The 25,384-nt window shown below is 43.1% G+C and overlaps 1 protein-coding gene across 9 annotated transcripts in view; it reads left to right on the plus strand.

Moving 5' to 3' along the window:
* Positions 1-10,756: 10,756 nt before the first annotated feature.
* HS3ST1 (heparan sulfate-glucosamine 3-sulfotransferase 1) overlaps positions 10,757-25,384 on the plus strand; it is a 45,984-nt gene continuing 31,356 nt past the window's right edge. For 8 of the 9 annotated variants that reach the window (XR_013533536.1, XR_013533540.1, XR_013533539.1 and 5 more), the window contains exon 1: positions 11,443-11,676. The gene's annotated coding sequence lies outside the window, so the exon portion shown is untranslated. Of the gene's footprint in view, positions 10,938-11,442; positions 11,677-25,384 lie in introns of those variants that run through there. The other variant, XM_035294052.3, reaches the window with a different exon arrangement.

The raw sequence follows: 25,384 nt of genomic DNA on the forward strand, positions 1-25,384 counted from the left end.
ACTAAGGATAGTTAGTGTATTTATACAATATGGCATTATTCAGCAATAAAAATGAGCCTTAGCTGCATGCAGCAGCATGGATGACTCTCATAACATCAGAGAAAGGACTGAGACGCAGAAGGATGCTGTATGATGGCAGTGTCAAAGATTGCAAAAGTAAGCTCTAGTTTTAAAATTCAGTATAGTGGTGACTTTGGGGAAAGACAAATATTATTATTTCTAATTTTTGTAAGTTTCCCAAATAGCTATAGTGAACAGGTAGTAATTTACAATGAAACAAATGCAAAAGTAAATTTAAAACTTGAGCTTAACCCTTGAGTACTGGCAAGTGGAGGTTTAAAAGCAATGCACAGTCTTCTCTCGGGTATCATCTAGGCCTGCAAATACTTCTTTCTCCCCTCGTGCTTTCAGCAAGTTCAGTGGAGAATTTTGCTATTCGAAACACCTCCATTGAGATTAACCTGTGCTTTCTGGATGCATGCTCAGATCCCACTTCCTCTCTGTGGCTTCCCCTTTTCTGACCAGCCAGGTATAAGCTGAACTCTCTTAAGCCCTCCTGTTAAAGCCATGTTATTTCCGAGCATGTCAAACATTTTGAGAGTTGGTACCCATTTCTAGAACGGAGTAGTATCCATTTCCTGACAATTTAAATAACTTACTAATTGGTAAGTACCTCAAAATTTGATTTGGAGTTGTTTTACTTTCTTTATTCTCTATTATAATACATAATATAAAAGATAATGTAAAAGTCACACAAAACACGATGAGAAAATGTTCTAAAACATGACTTCAGGGTGTTATTTCAAATGTTAAAAAGTAACATGTTTTCTTTACTATTTTTTTACATTTTAATATTTATGAAATAGAGATCATCTCAGAATGGATGGCATTTTAGCATTACTGTTGGCCAAGCAGTCAACATGATGTTGATGCCACTGCCTGACGCTGATGGCCTTGCTCCTCCTGGTAGGCAGACTGTAAACTGGCCTCCAGTGCTTCCAACCTTCTGGTATTTATGCTCTTGAGTAACCTCCTTCACTTGAGTATGGACTGAGCCTAATAACTTGCATTTTTGTTTTTGAGACATAGCCTAATTCTGTCACCCAGGCTGGAGTGCAATGGCGCCCTCTCGGCTCACTGAAACTTCTGCCTTCCAGGTTCAAGTGCTTCTCCTGCCTCAGCCTCCCAAGTAGGTGGGATTACAGGTCTGCACCACCACACTTTGCTAATTTTGTATTTTTAGGAGAGACAGGGTTTCCCCGTGTTGGCCAGGCTGGTCTCCAACTCCTGACCTCAGCAGATCTGCCTGCCTCGGCGTCCCAAAGTGCTGGGATTACAGATATGAGCCATCACACCTGGCCCTAGAAATTTGTTTCTAACAAACAGAATATAGCAAATATATCAGGTCGTCACTTCTGGGATTAGATTACAAAAGCTGTGGCTTCTATCTTGGACATTCTCTTTTGCTATCTTACCTGCTCACTTTGATGAAGCCAGTATCAACTGACCTTGAAGAGGCCACACAACAAGATACTAAGGGAGTCCCTGGAACAGCCAGCAAGAAGCTGAGTCCAACAACCTGCAAAGAAACTAATTCTGCCAAAAGCCACACTAGTGAGCTTGTAGGCAGACCCTCTCCTGGTGAGCCCCGGCATGACTGCAATCCCGGCCACTGCGTCGATTACAGCCTGGGACGCCAGGAGCCAGAGGAGTCAGCTCAGCCATGTCAAGACTCCTGAGCCAAAGAAGCTGTGAAATAATAAATGAGTCTTGCTTAAAGGCATGAACTTTGGAGGTAATCAGTTATTCAGAAGAAGTTAACTAATACACTCACTCACGCTACCATTACTTCAGCTGAGAAATTAGTATTATTTGAAGTACATACAGTGAGTATAATTGCCCTTTTAAACATCATTTAGAATGCACTAAGATTTGACCTTGGAATGAAAAGGTAACAATATAAGAAAGTAAACGAAAGCCAGAAACAGAATACTGTACTATTAGTGACTTTCAACTGCTCCATTTAAGTCAATGTCATGTACTATTGCCATGTACAAGATGCCATAAGCTATTAGTGACTTCCAACTGTACCATAAAGTCAATGCCCTTATTTGTACAAATAGCCAGGAATTATATATTCTCTTGCAAAGCAACAACCAAATCTTCATGGGACTGTGTTACTTTGCTATGACTACCACAAACACAGTATCACAGACTGGATGATTTGAGCCACAGACAGATATTGTCTCTCAGTTCTGGAGGCTAGAAGTCCAAGAGCAAAGTGTCAGCAGGTTGGTTCCATCTGAGGGCTGTAAGGGTGAGTCTGTTTCACATTTCTCCCTTTGGCTTGTAGGTAGCTGACTTCTGCCCACCTTGACGTCATCTTTCCTCTGTCCTTATCGCTATGTTCAAATTTTTCCTGTTTATGAGGACACAAGTTATATTGGATTGGAGTCTATCCTCATAATCTCAACTTAACTTGATTACCTCTGAAAACACCTATCTCCAAATTTAGTCACCTTTTGTAGAACTGTGGGTCATGATTCAACATATTTATTTTGGCAGCATGCAGGCTAATCCATAAAAACACATGAAGTAACATATTCATATGTTCTGGGGATCAGAATGTGTATGTCTTTGTGGGGGCCATTATTCTGCCAACATCAAAAGTGAATGATGAAAGAGAAACCATGGGGAATTTCCATTTCACAGGGGTAACATGCAGTATGAATGGCATGTCACCCCTGTAAATGGGGTACAGCTATCAAATATAGAAATAAAATAATGTGCTCTGAAGAAGGAGCACCTTCCAGACTTGATTATTCCAACAAAAATGGACTAGTTGTTTGGTTTTCCATGGAGGGCTGCTTCCTCTCAAGGTCACTTGCTTTGCAGGTAAATACAAGTCAACTCAGGAAATATCCACAGCTCTGGGTAATGGCAATATTTGAAACCAGTGGCAGAATGAATATTCCCTGGGTTTAGTCATTCAATATACATTGATATACAATATGCCATATATTACTAATGACTTCCAACTGTACCATTTAAGCTAAATATGAAAATATTGAATTATATGTAAATATCATTGCATTACTTTATTTTTAAAATGAGGTTCAGAGAGGATATGTAAGTGGATTTGCTGGAAACAGTCAAACACAGCAACATCTGACCCCAAAGTCTTGTTTTTTGAGATCATTCTTCTTTCACTGTGATTTTCAAGCATCAGTGACATCTGGAGTAGATGTTGTTTGTTCTCATAAACTGTTCCATTAAAGCAGGTGTCCCCATCCTCAGGGTTGTGGACCACTCCTGGTCTGTGGCCTGTTAGGACCTGGGTGGAACAGCAGGAGGTAAGGCAAGCCAGCCTTGGCTGCCTGAGCTCTGCTTCCTGTCAGATCAGCAGCGGCATTAGATTCTCACAGGAGCCAGAACCCTACTGTGAGGTGTGCATGCGAGGGGTCTAGGTTGTGAGCTCCTTTATGAGAATATAATGATAAATGTAATGTGCCTGAATCATCCCAAAACCATCCTCCAGCCTACCGAGGTCTGTGGAAAAATTGTCTTCCATCTGATTTAACTCCTTTTTGTAATAAAACATACATGCATTCAGTGTGTACTCTGTTAGGAACTTCATGTGTAATAATGAAAACGGTGTCATTATTTTCCCCATTTTCCAGAGGAAGAAACTGAGGTTAAGTGATGTGGGTGAAGTTATAGACCTAATACTGCAGAGTTGGGATCTGCTGGTTCCAGAATCTGCCCCCTTGGGGTTTGTGATATTAACTGCATGTCTATTTTGAGGGAGCTCACTTCCCGTTCTCTCTCTGCTTATAAGTAGGGCCTAAAAGACAGGCTATAAGCACGACAGACTCACAATAACATCAAGAAAAAGCCATAGCCATGGTAACAGTGAAAGAACAGGACAGTACATATTGAGTGCTAATTATGGGCAAAGGATAAGTGAATTAGGAGCTAGAGAAGAAAAGGATCCAAGGAGTTCATTAGTTGTGCAGCTTTAAATCCTCCACGATAAATGACACTCCTCTTCCCTGCTCATGCAACAAAGACAAGACAGATGAAAGCTCAATATCTCCTTTAATACCAATAGAGGCCATGATGGAGGGTATAACCATGACAGAGTCAAGAGGCCTGCTAGCTGAACCCCAGAACTAGGCATACTCACCTAGGGAGGAAGAGGACACAGACCCAGGTAGACATCTCTCCTACAGTGAAGCATCCAGAGGAGCAGCAGGGAAGCCTTGCAGGCTAAATGCTCCCTGCATGCATCTCGTTCCCAAGAGGAAGGACAGAGCTGATGGGAGCATTTACAGCCATTCTCCCCCAGTTTATCAATAAATAAGTTTGTCTATCTCCTGAGGCAGGCAGAGTGTATCTGCCAACTCAAAGTGGCTTCCAGGAAGAGGTGAATCCATAAAGACAGGCAGATTCCAAAGCTGGGAAGGGCATTATATCCTCCAAAGAATACACTAATACCTCTCTGATATTTAGCTCCTTGAGAACAAGGGTAATGTCTCTAGCTTGCTTATGCATCTCCAGAGTCTAGCCTAATGCTGGACAGAGACTTAGAGCAAAAGAATTAGGTGATACTGGAATGAATGGGTGACCCTTGACCAAAAAAAGCTTACCTGAAACACAACATAAAATCAAGAGCCTCAGTGTGAGATAAAGTTTGCTGGAAACTGCATCTCTATAACAGCTTTTATATTTAAAGAATGATTATATGTGGGGAGAGAAAAATAATTACACTGAGAACTGAGCTTTTTTTCTTTTTTTTTGTTACAGAGTCTCACTCTGTTCCCAGGAGTGCAACGGTGCAATGTCTGCTCACTGCAACCTCTGCCTCCTGAGTTCTAGTGATCCTCCTGCCTCAGCTTCCTTAGTAGCTGGGACTACAGACACGTGCCAGCACCCCCAGCTAATTTTTTGCATTTTTAGTGGAGACAGGGTTTCGCCATGTTAACCAGGACGGTCTTGATCTCTTGACCTTGTGATCTGCCCACCTCTGCCTCCCAAAGTGCTGGGATTACAGGCATAAGCCACCATGCCTGGCAAATTGAGCTTTTAAGCATAGCATTTTCCTTTGTCAGTTAGTTGACTCAGTGCAATTATAATAATACTATGAATATAGGATTTAAATGCCTTACGGATAGTTAAATTCCTGGAATGTCAGTATATGTTGAAGGCATGAAGAACTCAGATCTCTTTTTGAAGAAATAACATAAAAAAATACTGGAGTCCTCTTTCTAGTTTTATGAAGTATATGTGTGCAGGTAGAGTATGGAGGGGAGAATTCTATCATGAGACAGGAAGAAAGCATAGAACTTGACTTTGACCTGTTTCAAAATCCTCACTGCTAGTCACAAGCTGGAACATACAACCTTTAAGAAGTTACTTCTCTGTACATAAAACTAGGGGAAAGGAAAATGTTCAGATCTCCCGACATACAGCTGCTCAATAAATGCCATGTTTTTATTTGCTTCTTCATTTCTCTTTCTTGTTTCCCATTCCATCTAATAGATTTTTCTAAGTTTGCACAAAACAGTTTTTTCATTAATTTACAGAACTTACTTTACAATAATTATTATGGTGCATATATTGAGATATCCTAACTTGAATATTTTAAATGTGAAAGGATTTTTTTTTTTCATTAAGAACTAATTGCTGGTACATATACCATGGAATACTATGCAGTCATAAAAAGGAACAAGATCATCTTCTTTGCAAGGAAGTGGCTGGAGCTGGAAGCCATTATCCTTAGCAAACTAACGCAGGAACAGAAAGCCAAATGCCACATGTTCTAAGTGGGAGCTGAACAATGAGAACACATGGACAAGGGGAGGAGAACAACACATAATGTGACCTGTCAAGGGGGTGGATGGAGGCAAAGCATCAGGATAAATAGCTAATCCATGTGGGGCTTAATACCGAGGTGATGGGTCAATAGGTGCGTCAAACCACCATGGCACATGTTTACCTGTGTGACAAACCTGCACATCACCTCCTATACATGTATCCTGGAACTTAAAAAAGAATATTAAATTAAATTTTTAAAAAGTAACTACTTGCCTAAGCTTCAAAGCATTCTACAGAATACATATTGCCACCACAAAGCAGGTTACTATATATAGCCAGCTCTTATAAGTGTCATTATAAACATTTCCAAAAGAACAGTGTTCCAAAGTCTATGGAAAGAGAACTAGATCATTGTCTAAGAGACTTCTTGCAGCACTAGAACTATTTTAAATCTAGAATTGAAACAACACTTTGAAAGAAAAAGTCAGCACTATCAGTTTTCAGGGACAATAGGGACATACTCTAGAGGACTTCAGTGAGAACTCCAAGACAGAAGAGAGATGCTAGAAACAGCATGTGCTGATTGAAACTGAGATTAGGAAGTAAGAGTCTGAGAGTCCCAGTTCAAATGCTCCTTGGACCTTCCTATTACAGACAGAACTAGGGGCTCATGAGAATTATTAGATTGAATTGTAATGTTTCTGTTCATGCACATCTGTGAGCTCCTTTAAGTAAGGGATTGAATTTCATTCTTCTTCATAAATCTCTACCCACGTACCTAGCACAGAGGCTGTTATATGGGAGATATCTAATAGATATTGATTCAACTGAACTGATGGGCCTTCCAGGAGAGAAAACTTTTTTTTTTTCCTGAAGAGTATGAGCTTCCCAGTATCCTTGAACAAGGCCTAAAAGAGATAATCATCAAGACATGCTCATCAAAAAATCAGCTAGCTTTGGTTCCAAAACCTAAAATCAAAGAGAGTGCCACAATTTTCCATTGCCCTGAAGGTATTCCAGCGCTGAGTGGGGGCTAGCAATTTGATCAAGGGGACCACTTCAAGCCTGAAATACTGCAATTTTTGTAGCACTGATGTGTGTAATTTGGGTCACAGTTTAACACAGGATAACAAATAAAAGCAATATTTTATTTGTCTATAGTTGTTTATCCAACACAACAAATAGACTACAAGCTTTTTTATGAAATTGCATTTAGCGTGTATACTTTATCTAAATTAAATAATCATTCCTCCTCTGCAATATCATCTTTACAGGGCCAAACTCTCCATTAGAAGTCTCAGGCACACTGCCCAGGGCTTATGGTGCTTTGAGGGCTTCCCAAAAATGATTTAATTTCTTTTAAAAATCAGAAAATAAACTTTCAGGTTAAAGAAGACATTTAAATAAAGAAGAAAATATATTCATCTTTATACTAATATAGTCATAAAATATAATTTTAACTTGGCAAGGCAGGGAGGGGGTTCATAAAGGAAAACATCATAAAAGTCATAACCGGACCTAGTAACCACATATGCCAAGATGTGCCAAATTTGGCGTCATCAAGTAGATAATCTTGAAACTCCTGTTTTCAGAAAGAAAAACAATCCACTTGCTATAGATCAATGGATTGTTGTTATTGTTGTTACATACACAGAGACAAAATTGGGAGTTGGGATTGGCTGGTGGGGGAGGTACAAGATGGGTGAACTGAGTTGGAAGCAAGCAGGATCCTCCATGTTTTATGGCTGTGATCCTCATTTCCCCTCTCACTAGCAGACTGCTCTAGCTAATTAGCAAATCAAAAGAAATAGAAACAATTCTAGACCTCAGCACAATCAAATTAGAGGAGTTATTTGAGGATATCATTTTCACACAGTGCAATCACGCTCTCTTTGTTTTGGTCAAACGAGTGAAAATTATCTTTCAAACCCAACGCCCTTCCCTCTACCCAACTGGCTCTGTGGATAGTGGGATTTGCTATCGGCTCTCATCAGCTTTACAGATGATCTTTTTCTACTAAGACAGGAATGTACAATGTACAATTAAACAATACCCAGCGAGCTTCCCTTTTAAAAATACGTTTGACTTTTAAGATGATTCAGCACTAAGAGCCATTAGTGCATCATCTAAATCAGGACTTGGAAAGTTTATTAAAATTGGATTTTTAACCTGATCCCAATTTCCTTTGCTGATAAAGAATCCCACTGGAGTATTTAATATTCATGCTATTAACCTGAAAGATTCAAACAGCCATTATGGGAAGAAAAACTATATAGTGCAGCCCAATAGACTGGGGTTACAAATAAATAGACTTTGAGTCTGGGCAGGTAGACTACTGTGGATTCTGAACGTCTTCAGAAGGAAGTTCTCTCTTTTTCTCTCTCTCCCCTTTTCCTGACCTCCCTCTCCTATCATATATTTTGGGGGAAAGAGAGAAATCCCAAAAATGGCAAACATAAACAAATGATTCAATAATATAGAGCCCGGACTAGGAGTCTAGTTTTTACTGGAAGGGTAGCTTCCTCCTCTAATGCTCTGATAAACTACTTCAGGCATAAAATAGGGAGGTCTAGGCTAATGATCTCTAAGATTGAGAAGATGCACTGTGGAGTCAGGTGAGACCTATGTGAATATCAGCCCTACCACTTATTAGTATGTCACCTTGAACAAGTCACTAAACTCTTCTAAACCTCCCTTTCCCCATTTGTAAAGTGAACAAAAGGTGCAGCTAATATGATTCATTTTGTATAGTACCTGGCACTATACACCTTAGATACATTTTAGCTGGCATTATTACTGATTATTGTCCAAACTCATAGGTCAGTTACTTTTGTTTCTATTTGACCCCTTTTCACTCCTTGAGTCTTTATCTTGGTCTGAACAGTTTACAACTGTGTTAACAGATGTCTGTGAGTTTCTGTAAAGGTAGGCTGTGAGTGTTACCCTTGTTTTCCCTTGAGCTAAGATTTTATGCTCCCTTAAGGCAATGGAGATGTCTTAATTTTTCACCTTTTCCTTAGTAACTGGCATAGTGTTGAATACATACTAGATGCTCAATAAAGACTTTGAGATCTTAGAATATTAACAGTACAGAGATCTTCCACTAAAACCTTCTGATTTTTCAGTTGTTGACACTGAGAAAAGGAGTCTTGGGCCACACATCTATGACTGACAGCCACTTCTCCAGTCAATTACTACTGTGTCTCCTTCGAGCCTCTATCCTCATGCCCACTGCTTTGAAAGGGAAACATGATTGACTTAAACCCTGACTCCTTCAGAAAGTCCCATTTACATTTATTTTTTATTTTTGGAGAGCATAGTGTATTTCAGATACCATGCGGGATTCTGGAATTAGAGACTATGCAGTATTCACCATTAAATCATGATACCTAAGTTCAAGACATTTATAATCTACCAGGGAGGACAGATACCTAAATAGATGTTTCAATACAGTGCTTGTGTTTTTAGAAGAGAGCTAAGCCCTGGTACTATATGAGTTTCTGGATAGCAAATCTAACTCATGACTGGAAGACTTCAGGAAGAGCTATTTAGGAGAAGTGGCAAGTGTCTGACACACACATAAAGCTAAGTAAGAACAAAATAGAGTTGATACTTTTATTAATCTGAATGTAAGAACATTGATTATTCATCAATAAATGATTGCTCAGATTTCGAAAGAAATGAGGGAAACTAAAACGCTAGTCCTAAAATTTCTATAGCTTGCCACATGTGCCTGCAGTCATTTCCTGCAAATGGAAACTTCTAACAAAGACTCAGGGCTGGAGACCTGGGGTTCCAGTTTCATTCAAGGTCTTGTGGTAGGGAACTAAGTAGGTCAGTAACCTGCCTTTGGCTTCCAGGGTGCAAACAGAATCATTGCTAACCCCCTTTGTGTCTCACAATGGGTAATGAAATTCATACTATGGCAGTAAAGCACTTTGAACTCTTTAGAAAAAGTAATCATACAAACTTAGAGCATCAAAACCACTCCATATTTTGAAGAACTCATGATCTGCACTGTGCTTGGCTGCCGGTGAAAGCTTAAAGACACCAGTAATTGGCAAAGCTTTATCTTAGACTTCCGTTTGACCCACACAACCTCATACATGATTTTACACAGCTTCATAGAATGGGGGAGAAAAGCACTTCTTTTGAATCGAATGTTAGCTTAAACGCTAAGGCTTTCAAAGTGGGGCTTTAAAGTTACTTTTTAGAATTTGTATTTTTTTTTAACTAAAATAGCCATGCCAACATTATTCTGACTCACAGAAGTAGACAAGGTCATTCAACTCCTAAAAGCTTATTTTCCAAAAGCACAGTTAGGTCCCAGCTTCCAGGATGCTTCTGGCTTTATCAAAATGACACTGCTTTGCTTTGTGAAAGTGTGAGGGTAATCTGTGTATGACTTAAGGAGTCAATTTCCTATAGGAACCTTCTCTGAGATAGGAAAATATTTTTAAATTAATCAACGGTGGTAAAATATATTTAAACATAAATCACAAATTCGAACTCCTCCAAATATTTATTTACTAATATGGAAGACATGGAAACTACTGAAATCTCATTTAAAGGAAGTTATTTTGTTGTGCATTTGCTTTCGGGCGCGGGGCGGGGAAGTGGGGGGGTGGGCGGCGCGGGGGTATGACTGCCGACCTGCCCTTGAAGGAAACTTGCTTTGGCTCAGGTTAGCAGGCAAGTCCGTTTCTCCAAGGCGATTCCAACCCCACGCCTCTCAACCCTTAAATCTTAAATTGAATTATTGGGTTCAGGTGGTTCTCCCACAGAACCTCCCAGCTTCCGGAACAGGGGGGCGGGGCAGGGAGACCCTGCTTTTTATTTCAGATCTGACGTGTGCAATCCTAGTGCACTAGCCAAAAGGAAAAAAAAAAAAAAAAAAAAAAAAAAAAAGCTGAATTCTCCGCGCTCTCCCGGCAAATTTCTCTCCGACATGAAACCCAAGGAGAAGGCGTGTTCAATGGCTACAGGGCGCTCTCTGAAGCCGGCTCCTCGCGCGAATTCCGGCCCAGGCCGCCGCTCAGGTCCCAGCCGGGCTGCACAGCGAGCTGGAGAGGATGGCAACGCCTGCTTCCAGGGAGACGGGAGGAGCGCCAACTCCTAAGGTGGGTCACCTGCCAGGAAGGGAACACCCGTGGTGCAGACGCACGTGGGAGGAGCACAGGTCCCGCGTACAAGTGCAGTGCTGGCGACTTAGGGAAGAAGAGGTAGGCTCGGGTTCAGACCAAGCAGGCGAGAGGGAGTAGACGGGATGTCCCAGGTTGGCAGTGACCAGTGACAGCGGAGTCACCCAACCCAGCCGCCTCACCCTCCCGGGGCGCTGGTCTCTCCCCTTGAACTGAAACCCAAGGGGCCGCCACACCGGGTGGGCGGGACCGACTATTCCCTGACAGGCCCCTGGAGCTGCATGCCAAGCGGGGCTGCGCCGAGCCGCTGAGCGCAGAGAGGAGCACCCGGCACCCATCTGGCCGGACTCGGGGCCGCACCCGAGCGCGCCGGGCAGCAGTGGGCGCTCGAGATCCTCCTCTGCCCTACGCGCTTTCCCTCCGGGCCCGGCCTCCTCCGTCCCCTCCTTCTGCTCCTGCTCCTCCTCCCGCTCCTCCCCTCCTCGGGATTGAGCACCAAAACGCCCGCCTGCAAGGTCCTCGGCGCGCTGGCAGCCAGAAGCCGCTGCCACCACCTCTGGGTCTCAGTGGGTGCCTGCGCCCTCTCGCCGCCCACCCGCCCGCCCCGGGTCTTCCTGAAACTTGCTCCACCCGCCGCGGGTGCTGGTCATTGCTGCCCATGGCCCAACCCAGGAGCCTCTTTAGGGCGCCCGACGGGCTGGACGGCTGCGCCGCTCAGGTGAGTGCTGCGCGCGGGGGGTGTGGGCCTCCAGGCTGGAGAGTGGCAGGACGCAGGTGCGGGGGGCTCCGAGGTGCTTTCGACTGGCGTTCTGGACTTCTGGCAAGTGCAGAACCCAAGAAGAATCCGGGCTGGAGCAGGTGGAGTGGATGCAGAGGGAATCAGGAAGAAGAGACTGGGAATCTTCCCATCCTCTTCACGTCCTGCCCTAGCACCCCTGCTCTGGACGAGTTGATCTGTAAGGACTGGGACCCAGATTTCTGACTCTTAATGGGTTGAATGTTTTTCCCTCCAGCAGTGTCGGGAGGTTCGCTCTTGCCGGCCGCTCCGGGACCGTAGCTTCACCTTAAGACCCTGTGGGGCAGCGAGAGCGCAGCGTTTTACGGAGCCTGGGTATCACCTGGGGCCAGAAACTGGGGCGGGGACACAGTCCGCAAAAGTAACTCGGCCGAGGGAGCCTTTGTGGTGGAGAAGCCTTGGTCGGATTTGCCTTTGCATTTGGTTGGAGACAGGCATCTCCCAAGGAGAGCGATTGAGGCGACAGCCCTGACAATAAGTAAGCCTCTCTTCCCCAATGCCAATTACTGAGGCTCTTGATTTTTTTCTTACTACTTTTTACTGATTTCTTTTTCTCCTTGTCGGTTTCTGTTTCCGGGCCCTTGGGTAGTGGCAGCGGATGGAGGTGAGGGATGGTGGGACGCGAACCCGCCAGGTTGGAGCCCTTTGCCCCCAGCTCCTAAGAAGGGTCTAATTCGTGAGCCTGACCTCGCCAGGTGCGCTCTTCCAGCCAAGCAGCGGACCTCGCGCTGCTCCTCCTCCTGGCCTCAGCCTATCCCGGGAAGCGGAGAACAGACCCAGAACGTAGGTGGATGATAGGATGAAGAAGCCGGAGCCAAAGACCGGTGCCTGCACGGGATGGGGTGTGCTGGGCGCTGCAGTTATTTGCTGGAGCTATAGGTCCTCCATTTCATCCCCTCCCCTGGGAGCCAGAGATTCTTCACACACTCAGGGAGCTCTCTTCTGCCAAGGGTTGCATCCCTCCCTCCTCCTCCCACTTTGCAGAGCCAGTGGTAACCGTGCCTCGCCTGGCCAGAGTCTCCCTCCTTCCTTTCCCACAAGGTTACCCAGAGCTATTTTTCTCTACAACTTGTGCCAAGATGCTTTTGGGGGATTCTAGGGAGGCCACTCCAAATCCACTGTTTTGCACTGCGCTCCCAGAAGCAGTCTCCTGCTAGCAGGGAGCAGCCTCAAGGAGTGGTGGGGAGAGTGGCCTAGAAGCCAAAGAGCCAGTCCTCCCCCTTCTCCTCCCTCAGCCCTAGCCTGGGGAGGAAACCCCGCCAACACTGGCTCCTCTGAGCCTCCTGCCACTAGCCCAGGAAGAGGGTCCCCAGATGAGTCCCCACGCTCTCACTCTCAGGCACTGGGTGCTCCGGGACTGCTGTGGCAGCAGTCTGGCACCGGCAGGATCCTTCATTCCCACCCATAAGTTCTTGTTTTGGAGGCAAATCTCATTTTATTTTGTTTAAATCCTTCCACTCAAGGGTTAATTCCAGGAATTCCATCTTAAAAAAAGAAAGAAAAAAAAAAAAAAAGGAGGGAGAGATAACCTAACTTCTTCCTCCCTGCATTTCTAAAGCGAAGCACATCCTTTGGTGTTTGTTTTCTTGCTTTCTGCGTTTCTGGTAATATTAGGTAACACTGGGTGCAATTAGAATAAGCTTTACCTACTGAAATTCCAGGAGCCGTGCGCTTGGCTGCAAATCCTTGCCTTACCATTCCCATTGTATTTCCAGCGCTTAGATTTTCCCCCACAGGATTGCAGAAATAACATTGAAATGGACCACTGTGTTACATAAGGTTTCCTCCAGAGCTAAGCAGAGAAGAATAATTTCAAAAAAAGTATTTCCAGGTTTGGGTTAGCCCATCTCTTTCAGCCGAGTTTGACAGGGATGGACAAATTCATGACTAAGCAGTCTTAAGTGGAAGCAGTTAATGACAACAGCAGCATAGATGAAGATTCCTTAGTAAGGCTTAGTCAGCTGTGCTTCTAGATCCCCTGTGAAGCCGCAGGGTATACAGTGCTCTGTAGTTTTCAGATGGGAGATTCTTGTTCTGAGAAGCTGGTGAGAAAGTGGAACCTTGAGATTGCATCTGAGGAAGCGCTGTTTACTTGCCTGTCAATATGCCTAGGATGAAGACTCAAGCTCTCCCCAGATCCCTCCAAAAGTTGGAGCATGCACTTTTCTCATTAAAATAAGAAATTATTTTACTGGAAAAGTCCCAGGGGCCCTTTGAAGGGAAAAGTTACTTGGAAGTTTTTCTTGCCTTGAATTGAAACTTGATGTTGACAAGGAAGGGGCTTAGAAAAATGTACTGGGTGGTATAAATTGCTTAATCCGTGCACACTGCCTTTCCTAGACCATGGCAACTACCCACGATGGCAAGTCCCCACCATGGTTGCTAAATCATGTCTGTCTATGGGTGCTAAGATTTGGAGGAAGGCACAGTAAGACATATTGGACGTCCTGATGAAACTGAGCCTGTACCCTAGGTGGGTGCTCAGGCACCAGGTTTACAGGCCTGAATCTAAGCCTGAGAGACTGTGTTAGAGATAGTTGTTGCAGGAGGTTAGTAACTTCTTAATCCCTTCCAGGGAAATGCAGTAACTTTCCAGCTGGTGTTGGAAAAGATCAGGGCTATTCCCCATTTCCCCCACCACCCCCTCAACCTCAGTGACCTAGTGCTTTCATCGAGGCTGCTCTTTTCTTAAGGCAGAATGCAAGAGAGTGCAAGATGGATTTAAAGCCAACTTCTTGCCCCATGACCTTGGGCAAACAATTTCTCCTTCCCTGCGCCTATGTTTCTTCCTCTGCAAAATAGCGATGAAAGGGTTATTATGAGAAAGTGAGAAACTACACGAAAAGCATCTTGCTGATTATAAAACACTTGAGCAATTTTAAAGGGTAAAAAATCAAAAATATTAAGTTTTTATCATAGATCTATTTTAATGTTCATTTAAATTGTAGTTTGCATATGTCTGAGTACATTACATATGCTAAACATTAAGTGGGAGAGATTTCATGTAATTGGCCAGTGTCTTCTTATGATCACTTCACCTGAATGCTGCAAGCACCAGGCTTCACTGCTTCTCAGAATGACTAGTTTCTTGTTTTCAGGATCACAGCCAATTTTTAGAGTTTTTTTCTTTTTAACAGATTACACTGTATATGTCTTGAGAAAATCTGGCTGAAGAGAGGGCCTTGATGTTGATTAATCAAAAAAAAAAAAAAGGAAAAAAGTCACAAATGGGGAGTGACTCCATTGGGGAAAAGTAAAACATGACCAGTGTCATGAGATGACCTGGGTCTCCCTTGTCTAAACCTTTCATCAGCATAATGCACTGGCTCCCAGCTGCATTTTAGGTGTTGTCCCAAACACGTCTCCAGAACCTAACTCAGTGCCTGCCTGGCACATAGACATTCAATAAATATGTTTGGAATAATTGAATGAATGATTGGACTGAATCTTCACAGCAACCCTGAAGAGCAGATGGCATCATTTCTAATTTAAGGATTTGGAATCTGCAGATCGAAAAACTTAATTAATTTTCTAAAGGTACAAAGGATTCCAGACTAGAATTCAGGACTGCATGTTCTTATTCCACTCTGCATTCGTGCTTGTAGTGCCCTCTCTCTTCAGAATCACTTAAAACACTTCTGAGCAGTTGGAACCAAATATCCTATTTAGGGAGCACAGCCTTCCCTTCACAGAAGGATTTATTATTATTATTATTATTTGGTGGGAGATGGGCCTCTTTCTCTTTGTCCCTGTATCCCAGCCCTGAAGTAGGGGTTAGTTGAATGATCCCGCCTGGGGCCTGGAATCTTGAAAGACTGCCTAAAGGACACAGGGACACTGGAGAGTTTATTTACCACCTTGGGTCATGGATCAAGGGGCATCCACAGCAGCATGCATGTCCCAAGGTGTGGTCCCAGAGGTGCCTCTTCTGCAACACCATCTTGACGTGCCCCTGGTGCTCAGGTTTCTTTCATTCCTTCTCATTTTCCAATCCTGACTTTTCAGCTTCTCAGCAATTCCTAGAGGCAACCCATAGTCTTCAAGCGAATTCCCTTTCTCTCTGGCTTAGCCAGAATTGCAACCAGATGATATGCAGCCTCTCCCCATTCATCTTCAGGCCTGTCTTCAGCCTGAAGCATCCTTAGCTTCCTGTACCCATGGGGGATGAAGTCTATAGCTTTTTTGGATCGTTAGAATAATATCTACTGGGCAATAGTTTGTCAATAGTTATGTGCTACTACAAGAGGTCTAGAAAAATGAATACATTATTCTTCCAAGCAATAGACTGAACATAACAGAAATAGATCCCAGTGGGCATATTTCTTTTTCTCTAATACATGCTGTTTGGTAGTTTTCCAGCAGGGGTCACAAACTCTAATGACTTCAGCAGCCAGGCAAGTAACAGCTTGAGTGGAACAGACTTTGGGGCTGCAGGTGGGACTTCAGGTCTGGTCTTGCCAGATCTGGTTTTTTGTTCTTTTTTTTTTTCAAGATAGATTGTCAGTTTACAGTTTTATGTGGAATGTACCCACTTTCAAGTGCCAGTAGCTAATTGCATATTCTTAAATTGCACCATGTGGGCCAAACCAAAGACTTCCGTGTGTAAGCCTTATATCTGTCATAAAGGCCTCCAATGTATGGCCTCCGGTGACTTGGGACATAAGGGAAATTTGATTGGAATATGAGATTCAGGAGAGTACTTTATTGAGAGTGTCAAGGCGAGAGCGCAGGGGGCACAGAGTGCAGACAGTGCTCTAGTTGGTGACCGTTTACGCTTACAGAGTGAACCTCTGTTCGGGATGCTGCTTCTTCCTATCTCTGTAAACGGTTACAGCAATCACGTTTACTCCTTTAACACATGTTTATTGAGTTCCGGCCATGTGCCGCATATTGTTCTGTTCACTGGTGACATCGTAGGGAACAAAACAGATGGAAGTCCTCGCCCTTGTGCTTATCTTCCAGTGGAGGAGACAGAGAAAAAGCAAGACAGATAAGCAGAATCTCTCCTAGTTAGACAGTGATGTGCTAAGAATTAAAAAATGAATAAAAATCAGGGGAAGGTTATAGGAAACATCAGGATACTGGGGAGGAAGCTTAGGCTGGTAGCCAGGGAGTCTGCGGTTCAGTCTCTGGCTCAAAATAACTCAAAGTTAAGTTTCATTGTCCAACGTAAAATATTTTCTATTTGGGAGTTTGATTGTGTTCTGGGACTATCACCTGTGGGGTAGTTTTTGATATTGGGCTATCCTTTCAATTTTAATAAAATTGACTATTGAGCACATTTATTGTATGCCATGTACCCGGCATTGCATTAGGTGTTAGAGTCCATCGATGAACAAAACCAACCAAGGACTACTCTGCAAGGAAATTACAGAGCAGCATGAAATACATTAAACATGATCTCACATGACTAAATGAGTAGGCAACCGAAGTGACTGAGGAGTGTGGTCAGGGTGCCTTAACTGTCGAGTTTTGATACTCAGGACTCTGATGTTCACCACCTGTTTGGTTTTTTGTTTTATTTATTTATTTATTTTTGTTTTGAGACAGAGTCTCACTCTTTTTGCCCAGGCTTGAGTGCAGTGGCAAGATCCCAGCTTACTGTAACCTCTGCCTTCTGCGTTCAAGGGATTCTCCTGCATCACAATAATTGGTCATTTATTGTGTGCCAGGAACAGTTTGCATTTGTGCTCATTAACTTACTTCAAGTCTGCATCCATCAGCCATGGAAATATTTTTGAGGCTTTAATTTCTTTATCTGGCAATGACATTTTTATTATAAAATTTTATTTTGCATTATGAAAAGTATATATTTTTTAATGCATTTCAAGCGTAAAGTGTACTGTGCCCTTGGAGACTCTGGTACACCTTCTCCCAAATCTGCCCCCACCTTTGTTATTGATTGCTGTTCACACAGCAGTTGTGCAGGAGATGAAGAAATAGTTCTTGTCCTTGATGAATGTACAGTTTAGTATGGGAGTCAGATAAATTAGCAAGTCTCTGCCTGTCTCATGAGATGGACCATCCCAAGAATATTTCCCTTCCCTCACCCTATTTCTTTTTTTCATGGCAATCATTTCTTCAGTGGCATAATTGGGTAGCAAGTATGTTTACCTGGAGTCACCTTGTTACTTGATTGGCTTATTTGCTTACTTTCTCACACTCCCCCACCAGGATATGTGGTCCAGGAGAGCAGGGGCCTGGACGTGTATGTTTGCTCCAGTTTCTAGAACAGTATATTGCTCAGAAAAGAAGAAACAGGCAGCATTTCTGTCTGGGGGAGTTAGGAAAAGCTTCACGGTAAAAGAAATAGTTAAGAAAAGACAGCGATCTGGTGAGAACAGCCAAAGAAGAATGAGAAAATGTAGTCCAAATTGCATAGCACTCAAACCTCTGTTGAAAACTCATTTGTCTATTTTGGGGATTGCCAGTGTGGTCAGTCCAGCTGAATAACTGGCATATTAATACAAGCCCTTTGCTGAATAGATCCTGGTCTTCCTATGCAAAAGCACTCTGGCATGAAAAGAATGTAGTAGGTAATTCCTTACTTTCACATAATGTGACAATACCCACTGCCTCCTCTATCTCTCGTGCCCGGTCCTGCGAGGGCCACACGGGAGCGCTTACCATCTTCATTTGATATTGAAGAAAACTGAGGTCCAGAAGCGAGGAAACTTTTCTTAGAGATGCCCAGAGTAAAGATGGCAGACTACGGACCCAGGGACATGATTCTCTACCTGCTGTGAGCAGATGGCTCAAGATGGAGATTTGTTAAATCCCTGGAGAATGAGTACCCCATATTTTCTATAAGCAAAGAAATACATTTAGATGTAAAACATTCCCATCTCCTTTCATCCCTCAAGAACTTCTATTTCAGCATTTTATGTCTTGTCGAATTTCCTCTAGAATTCCTGCAGATGAGGTACGTGTACACCCTGCAGTAAGTTGTTTTATGTAAATGTCTTCACTCTTTAGTTTAGGAGGGTAAATCAAAGTTCTGTATCAGCAGTTAAAATACAGTGAGAGAAAGGTGATTACAGATGTAGCTGAAATGAAAAGGCGTGCTTGCCTAGCTGTGCTCTGAAAAATACATACTTGTGTGGCAGGGAATGAGAGTGGGCTGGGAGCCTCCTCTGGAAAACTGGCTTGCACTTAATTTGAATTACTTCTAAAATCAGATCTTTCCCAGTGTCCTGGCTAGGAAGGAGGGGAGGGTGTTGGTTACAGATTTCTGAGATTAGATTTTGGAGCTATTTTTTGTGGTTGAAAGAACATGACTCTGGGAGTCATATATGTTTGAATTTCTGGCCTGGCTCTTACTGGTTGTTTTACTCTGAGTAACAGACAATTTTTCTGGGCCTCAGTTTTTTCGATACTCTAATGAGGATTGAGGGAGATGGCCAATATGTAGCACCTAGCACGATGCTCAGTATGTTTTCTCTCATGTAGAGTTGTCAGATTCAGCAAATAAAAATACAGAACACCTAATTCAATTTGAATTTCAGACAAACAACAAATAATGTTTTCGTATAGATATGTCTCAGATACGAAATAGTAAGAACTGTGTCATGTTTATCTAAAATTTCAATTTAACTGGACATCCTCTATTTTATTATCATCACTATATTTCTGGTAGCAATTCTGAAAGATTCTTTTCTGAAAGTTCTTGTGCCATAGGAAGATAAAGCAGTGTAGTCTTGAAGGTGGAATGATTTGTCCAGGGGGTATGGTCCAAGGCAAAAGAGAAGGTCTGTATTCCTTGGTGAGCTAAGCAACAGAGCAGTCAAACCAAGGCAAGCTTGTTTCTTTGCTTAAAAGGAGCAAAAGAAACATAGACCAAAACAGAACTCTGCGTATTGAAGAAGTGAGACCAATTTTTTCCTGTGTCACCAAAGCATAAGCCAGATTATTCTTAACACCTTTCGGGAAGAAGGTGTTTCAGCCCTGTGAGGCCACCAGGGTAGTGTTCAGTCTGCTAAGGCAGAACCTTATGAAATACAAATATTGCTCCAAGCTTGTTAGTGTAGGGCTGGAATTAGAAAGGCTAAGCTCACACAGGGTTCCACTGAGTACACTGAAGGGATACTTTGTGCTTTGAAAACTCACACCCGAAATTGCTCCTGCAATAACAGCTAATAAAACTGTTAGAGAACCTTTCAGATCTGCTCCCACAAGCCGATGAACACAGATTATAAATAAATTGAGCCTCAGATCTCCCCTGCGACTGCTGGAGCATGTCATTCTGAGCAGGGCTGTGAAAATGTTGGGTTTCCATTTCAGGTGATAGACTGATGGGGAACTGAATTAACAAGGGTTTTGTTGCATGTGGACTTTCCAACGCAGCGTTTCATGCTTTCTCCAGTAGTGAGGTATTGCTCATGCCAAAATAACCGGTTTCTGTTGCGTGTAATATCAATGACTCCTCATTTAACCTGAGCTGCTTACTGGCAGGGTGTTTACATGAAGCGTGGGCCAGAAAGAAGGTAGAACAGCATGACGATTGGTGTGAAGGCTTAACTAGCCGGAGAAGTCTGGTTAGAATCTGCTATGCTACTTTTCAGCCATGACATAAGAGGTGAGCTGCTTCACAGCTCTACTTCTCAGGCTCCACATCTGTAAAACGGGTTGAAGTGAAATTACAGCACAGATTTTATTTCATGTGCACTCAATTAATAAGTTATGTCATGTACTTATACAGTGTCTGGTTCACAGTCACCACTTTTTCTAAAGATTCCATTAATGATGACTGAACACAAGGAAGGCCTCTGGATTGCAAATTCAGTGTCACGTCACAAAGCCCACAAACTACAGGTGTTCTTCCAAATTATAGTTTTAATGGATTGAATGTGCCCCTACCATAAATATTCTCTTACTAGAAGGCCCCTATTTTTTTCTTTTTTAAAAAACTTTATTGTATTGTATTTTGTTTTAAGTCCAGGGATGCAAGAGCAGGATGTGTAGGTTTATTATGTAGGTAAATGTGTCCTTATGGTGGTTTGCTGCACCTATCAACCTATAGTCTAGGTTTCAAGCCCGGAATCCATTAGCTATTTGTCCTAATACATTCATCCCCTCTCCCCCCACCCCTGACTGGCCCCGGTGTGTGTGTTGTTCCCCTCCCCATGACCATTTCTTCTCATTGTTCAACTACCACTTATGAATGAGAACAGGTGGTGTCACAAACTAATTTTTTTTTTTTTTTGAGATGATGTCTTGCACTGTCTCCCAGGCTGGAATGCAATGGCACAATCTCAGCTCACTGCAACCTGCACCTCCCGAGTTCACGTGATTCTCCTGCCTCCCAAGTAGCTGGGATTATGTTATGGGCGCACACCACCATACCTGGCTAATTTCTTGTTTTTTGGTTTTTTTTGTTTGTTTGTTTGTTTTTGTTTTTTGTAGTAGAGATGGGGTTTCACTGTGTTGGCCAGACTGGTCTCGAACTCCTGACCTCATGATCCGCCTGCCTCAGCCTCCCAAATGCCAGGTTTACAGGCATGAGCCACCTCACCCAGCCACTAAATTTTATGCACATATTCATGGCAGAGTGTCTCAGTCTTTTGCCCTTTGTTACTTTAGTCTCAATTTATATAGTTCCAGTAAGCACTATTATTCATTTTCTAGGCCAACAAATGAGATACAGTGATGTAGCAAAATATGGAAAAACAGTGAGGGGAAGATGCAGACAAAGTAAAGGGAGAGGAAGAGAAATGGGGGGATAAGATGATCCGGACAGAGGGTAAGAAAAGGGAAGAGAACACAAGGCAAGAGAACAGAAAAACCATGAGAAGCAGAACAAAGGGTTTGAAGAGCATGGAAGTCCAGTGACGTTTTGTGACAGGGTGGTCTTCAGCAGCCCCTGAGTTAACCCCAGTGCAGCCAGCCCACTGAGAGTGGTACATGCCACTCCTTCTCCCTGCCTCCCAGCTTCTCAGGACCCTAACACAATGCCTCCTGACCTTGAAGGAAAGACATAAAACTGTAGTGTTCCAATGAGAAAGCATGTGGGCATGATAGGAACAGTGAGCCATGTGCCTCTCCCCAGTCTGTTTCTGTGACAGCCGAACATCACAGATGAAAACTGAAGACAAGAGACCCCAGTGCTTGTGGTGGTCCTCTCACTGTGTGGGGGTTTGGTTTGCATGATGTGTCCTGGCCTTCCTCGTGTCCCTAAGCCCTGCCTGCCTGCACCATGGGAACTGATCCTTTCGGGAGTGATGGGTGCATTGTTGCCAGTCGTTCTGTGATGCAGGATCATTTTGGGGACCACAGCTCCATTCACCAAGCAGTTTGACATTCATAGCTCTTCTGGGCACAAGAGAATGTTCCCTGATCCAAAAGGGAGTGTATTATTTGAAGTATTTGGTGTTGGGGAAATGATTTTGCATCATTGAACCTTGGTCATCTTATCTGAAACATGAAATTATATTTCCTTATGGACTTTTCTGTTGAGAATCACATTTCACAATGTATGCATTCACCCATTAGAGAGCCTGGTACATGGTTAAATGTCTATAATGCGGCACTTAATAGTAATGATTAATTTTCTTTCTGGTAAGCCTGATTTTGATTGAAAAGCAGATTGCAAATGTCATCATAGATCTAGCTGCTTCTTGCCTTCCAGTCCACCTCTGCCTTCTGGCTGATCCTCCCCTCCAAGTGGCTAAAGGACCACAGTGTCCCAAAGCAGCTGATCTCATCACTCTGCTCTGAAGTAGGAGGAGAGTAAGGTGCAGGGGTGCTAGGAGGAGGGGGACTCTCTTTTAATTTACAGAGGGAAATCTTTCCCAAATGCCAGAATATTTTCCCACCTTTTGACCCCTTGGACAAAAATTAGGTCACATGCTCACAGGTAAAATAATTACAGAATAGGAAACTGAGGCACAAAGACATTTGAAGCAATGAAAGAGGAAAATGAATCGAAGATGGTAACTCTGAATCGATCCCTCTTGCCTTTGGGCAACAATTACACTCTGTTTGTATATTACAATTGGAGACTGATCCTGCTCAGCTTCATCACTTCTCTTTCGTTGCCATCTTCAGCTAAAATACAAATCGAATATCTTTCTGGCTTCTGTTTTTTTCCTTCCCAGCTCTGTCACTTTTACAGACATTTGCAATCTGCCATATTTCTCTATGTTAATCACTCTTGCTACCCTGAGAAATCTATGTAAAACACAAATATAATAAGGTTATTTCCTAGCCCCTTGATGCAGAATGTTCCATGGATTTCCATTATTCATAATATTAATGTTTAAGAGCAGGACGTTTAGATGCAAGAAAAGGTCAAGTCCCAGCCATATCGCTTTATTGCAGTATCACCTTGCGCAGGTTAATACTCTCTCTAAACTTCAGGTATTCTTCCATGATTTTTAATTGTGTGTTTTTCATACACTCATTTATTAACATTTAATTTGTTCTAATAGATTAAATTGTAGGAGGATGGGGACTTGGTCTAGAGCCCCCTTCCCCCCCAAATCTGTCTGCTGAATGAATGCCTGGCAGACAGTCTCGGTCACCCTAGAAATAATTGTTGAGTGAAAAACCATGAAAGCTAATGCCGTCCATTTTATAGAGTAGCCAGGATTAAGTATGATCATGCATGTACTGATTATTTTCATTATAATGCCTTCGATTAACTTAGAATGTTTAATACACACAGTGGGTGCCTGCTGGCTCTCCTTTTAGTTTTTTTTTTCTTTAAATAATAAAAGTAGTGCTAAAATTCAAGTTCTGCAGGATTGCTCTCACATTCTAATGTATTAAACTTCATCGTTAGCCATTCTCCGTTCTGTACACATACCTCGTCATCTGACCTTGGGACCACCCTTTGTTCCCAGATACATCGGGAATGTGGGCATTCACACCCCTGCACATGCTGTTCCCTCTGCCTGGAACTCTTTCTACGTTCTCCCTTTTCTTATCAGGTTCAGACTGTGTCACTCTTTAAGGGCTGTCTAGCTCTGTCCCAATCCACTGCTCCTTCTCCATAGTAAATCACTGCATGTGTGCCTTTTGCCTTGGCTCACTCTCTCTTCCCGGCACTTGATGGGACATGCTTTCATTCCTAGTTGGGGTTTAGCAGAGCCATGCAAAAGCAAGGGAAACTGATGTGTGGTCACCTGGCCTGAAGCTTTAAGAGCCAGCCCATGCTTTGTGTATGATCTCCACCCTGCCAGCCTGGCGATTGGCACTACTCCAGAGAATAGCTGTTCTGTCCGTCTGTGTCTCTAAGAGACTCGAACAGTGCCCTGCCACCGACCCTCATGGGACAAACAGCCAAAGGGTGGAGAGACTAAGAGGTGGGTGGGTGTTGAGCTCCGCCTAACTTGGTGTGCCCTGAATGAGGCACCAGCTCTCAAGTCTTCCTGGAGCTCTCCATATTGTGCAGGTGGCATTGTTATTGCTCATTGACCTGGCTGCATCCCTTAGGAGACAGCTCCCAGAGAGCAGGACAAAACCCTGCTCATGCCCGTTCACACCTCTCATGCCTAGTCCAGCATGTAAGTCCTCAATCCCTGAGCAAAATATGGATTAGTGTAGTGAGAGGGGATGCAAGGAGAGCCCTTTGTTCATGGTTGTTAGGAAGTGAACGTACCATTATGATAAACGAAACTATTGGTCTTTAAGGGGAGGCAGATCTTTTTGTTCAGATTGCCTGAGTTCAGATTGGCAGCTGTCCTTTGTCATCCCATGAAGGAATTAAAGTGACTGAGACAGTGTCCCCTGGGTAGGGTCAATGCTACCTGCATTCTCGCCTTTCCTGAACTCTCATGGGAGCTCGCATCCCCATCAACCCTTCCCCAACCAGGAAGGCGTCTTTCTAGGAATGTTTTTTACACTTTCAGTCCTACTGGAGCAGCCTGCTCCTGCAGGCTCCTCACCCCTAGGCAAGTCTCCTTAGCTGCACACATTTCCACAGAAGCAGCAGCAGGACTCTGCATTGTCAGTGGGCCATTGGTGACACAGGCCACCGGGCCCTATTCATTTAGGCAGACCTGTGTGTTTCCCTTAAGACCGTCATCACCTGCTATTTTTTCTTACTTTAGTTCTTAAGGTTCTCCGCTAAAGGCAACACAAAGGCTAATTGTCTTATAATAGTTGTCCTTTAAAAACACTAGATTAAGAGCCACTTTATGCTTTTTATTCTGCTTTTTCTTTGTCATCTGTCCCTGCATAGCTATCAATAGAGCAACATTTTTGTGCTTTCACCGAAGACGTTTCTTTCTTAATCGTCAATTCTCAGAATGTTGTCGTTTCTTTCTTTACTTATGACAACTATTTAAGCAGACAAAAATAGCTGTTAAACCTAAATTATTACTAATATTTTTCTTTTGCTTTTCTCTTCAAGCTGATATCATTAATCTGCTATCGAGTGAATACTATTGAGCAATTATTTATTGTGAGTCTATCCCATGTCAGGTGGGCTAAAAGTTTTTTTTTCTGTAATATTTTATTTAATTCCACTTAAGAAAACAGGCCATGGTCCCTTTCTTCAAGATAGGGAAATTACACCCAGAGTGAAAAATCCCTTTCTCAAGGGCATGTAACTAGCCCAGAATATAAACCCGACATAATTAAACACGATTGCTTTGATGTTTCTGCACTATCCGTCTATTTCTCTATTTCT

Source organism: Callithrix jacchus, chromosome 3 (genome assembly GCF_049354715.1).
Source record: "Callithrix jacchus isolate 240 chromosome 3, calJac240_pri, whole genome shotgun sequence".
Taxonomy (NCBI): domain Eukaryota; kingdom Metazoa; phylum Chordata; class Mammalia; order Primates; family Cebidae; genus Callithrix; species Callithrix jacchus.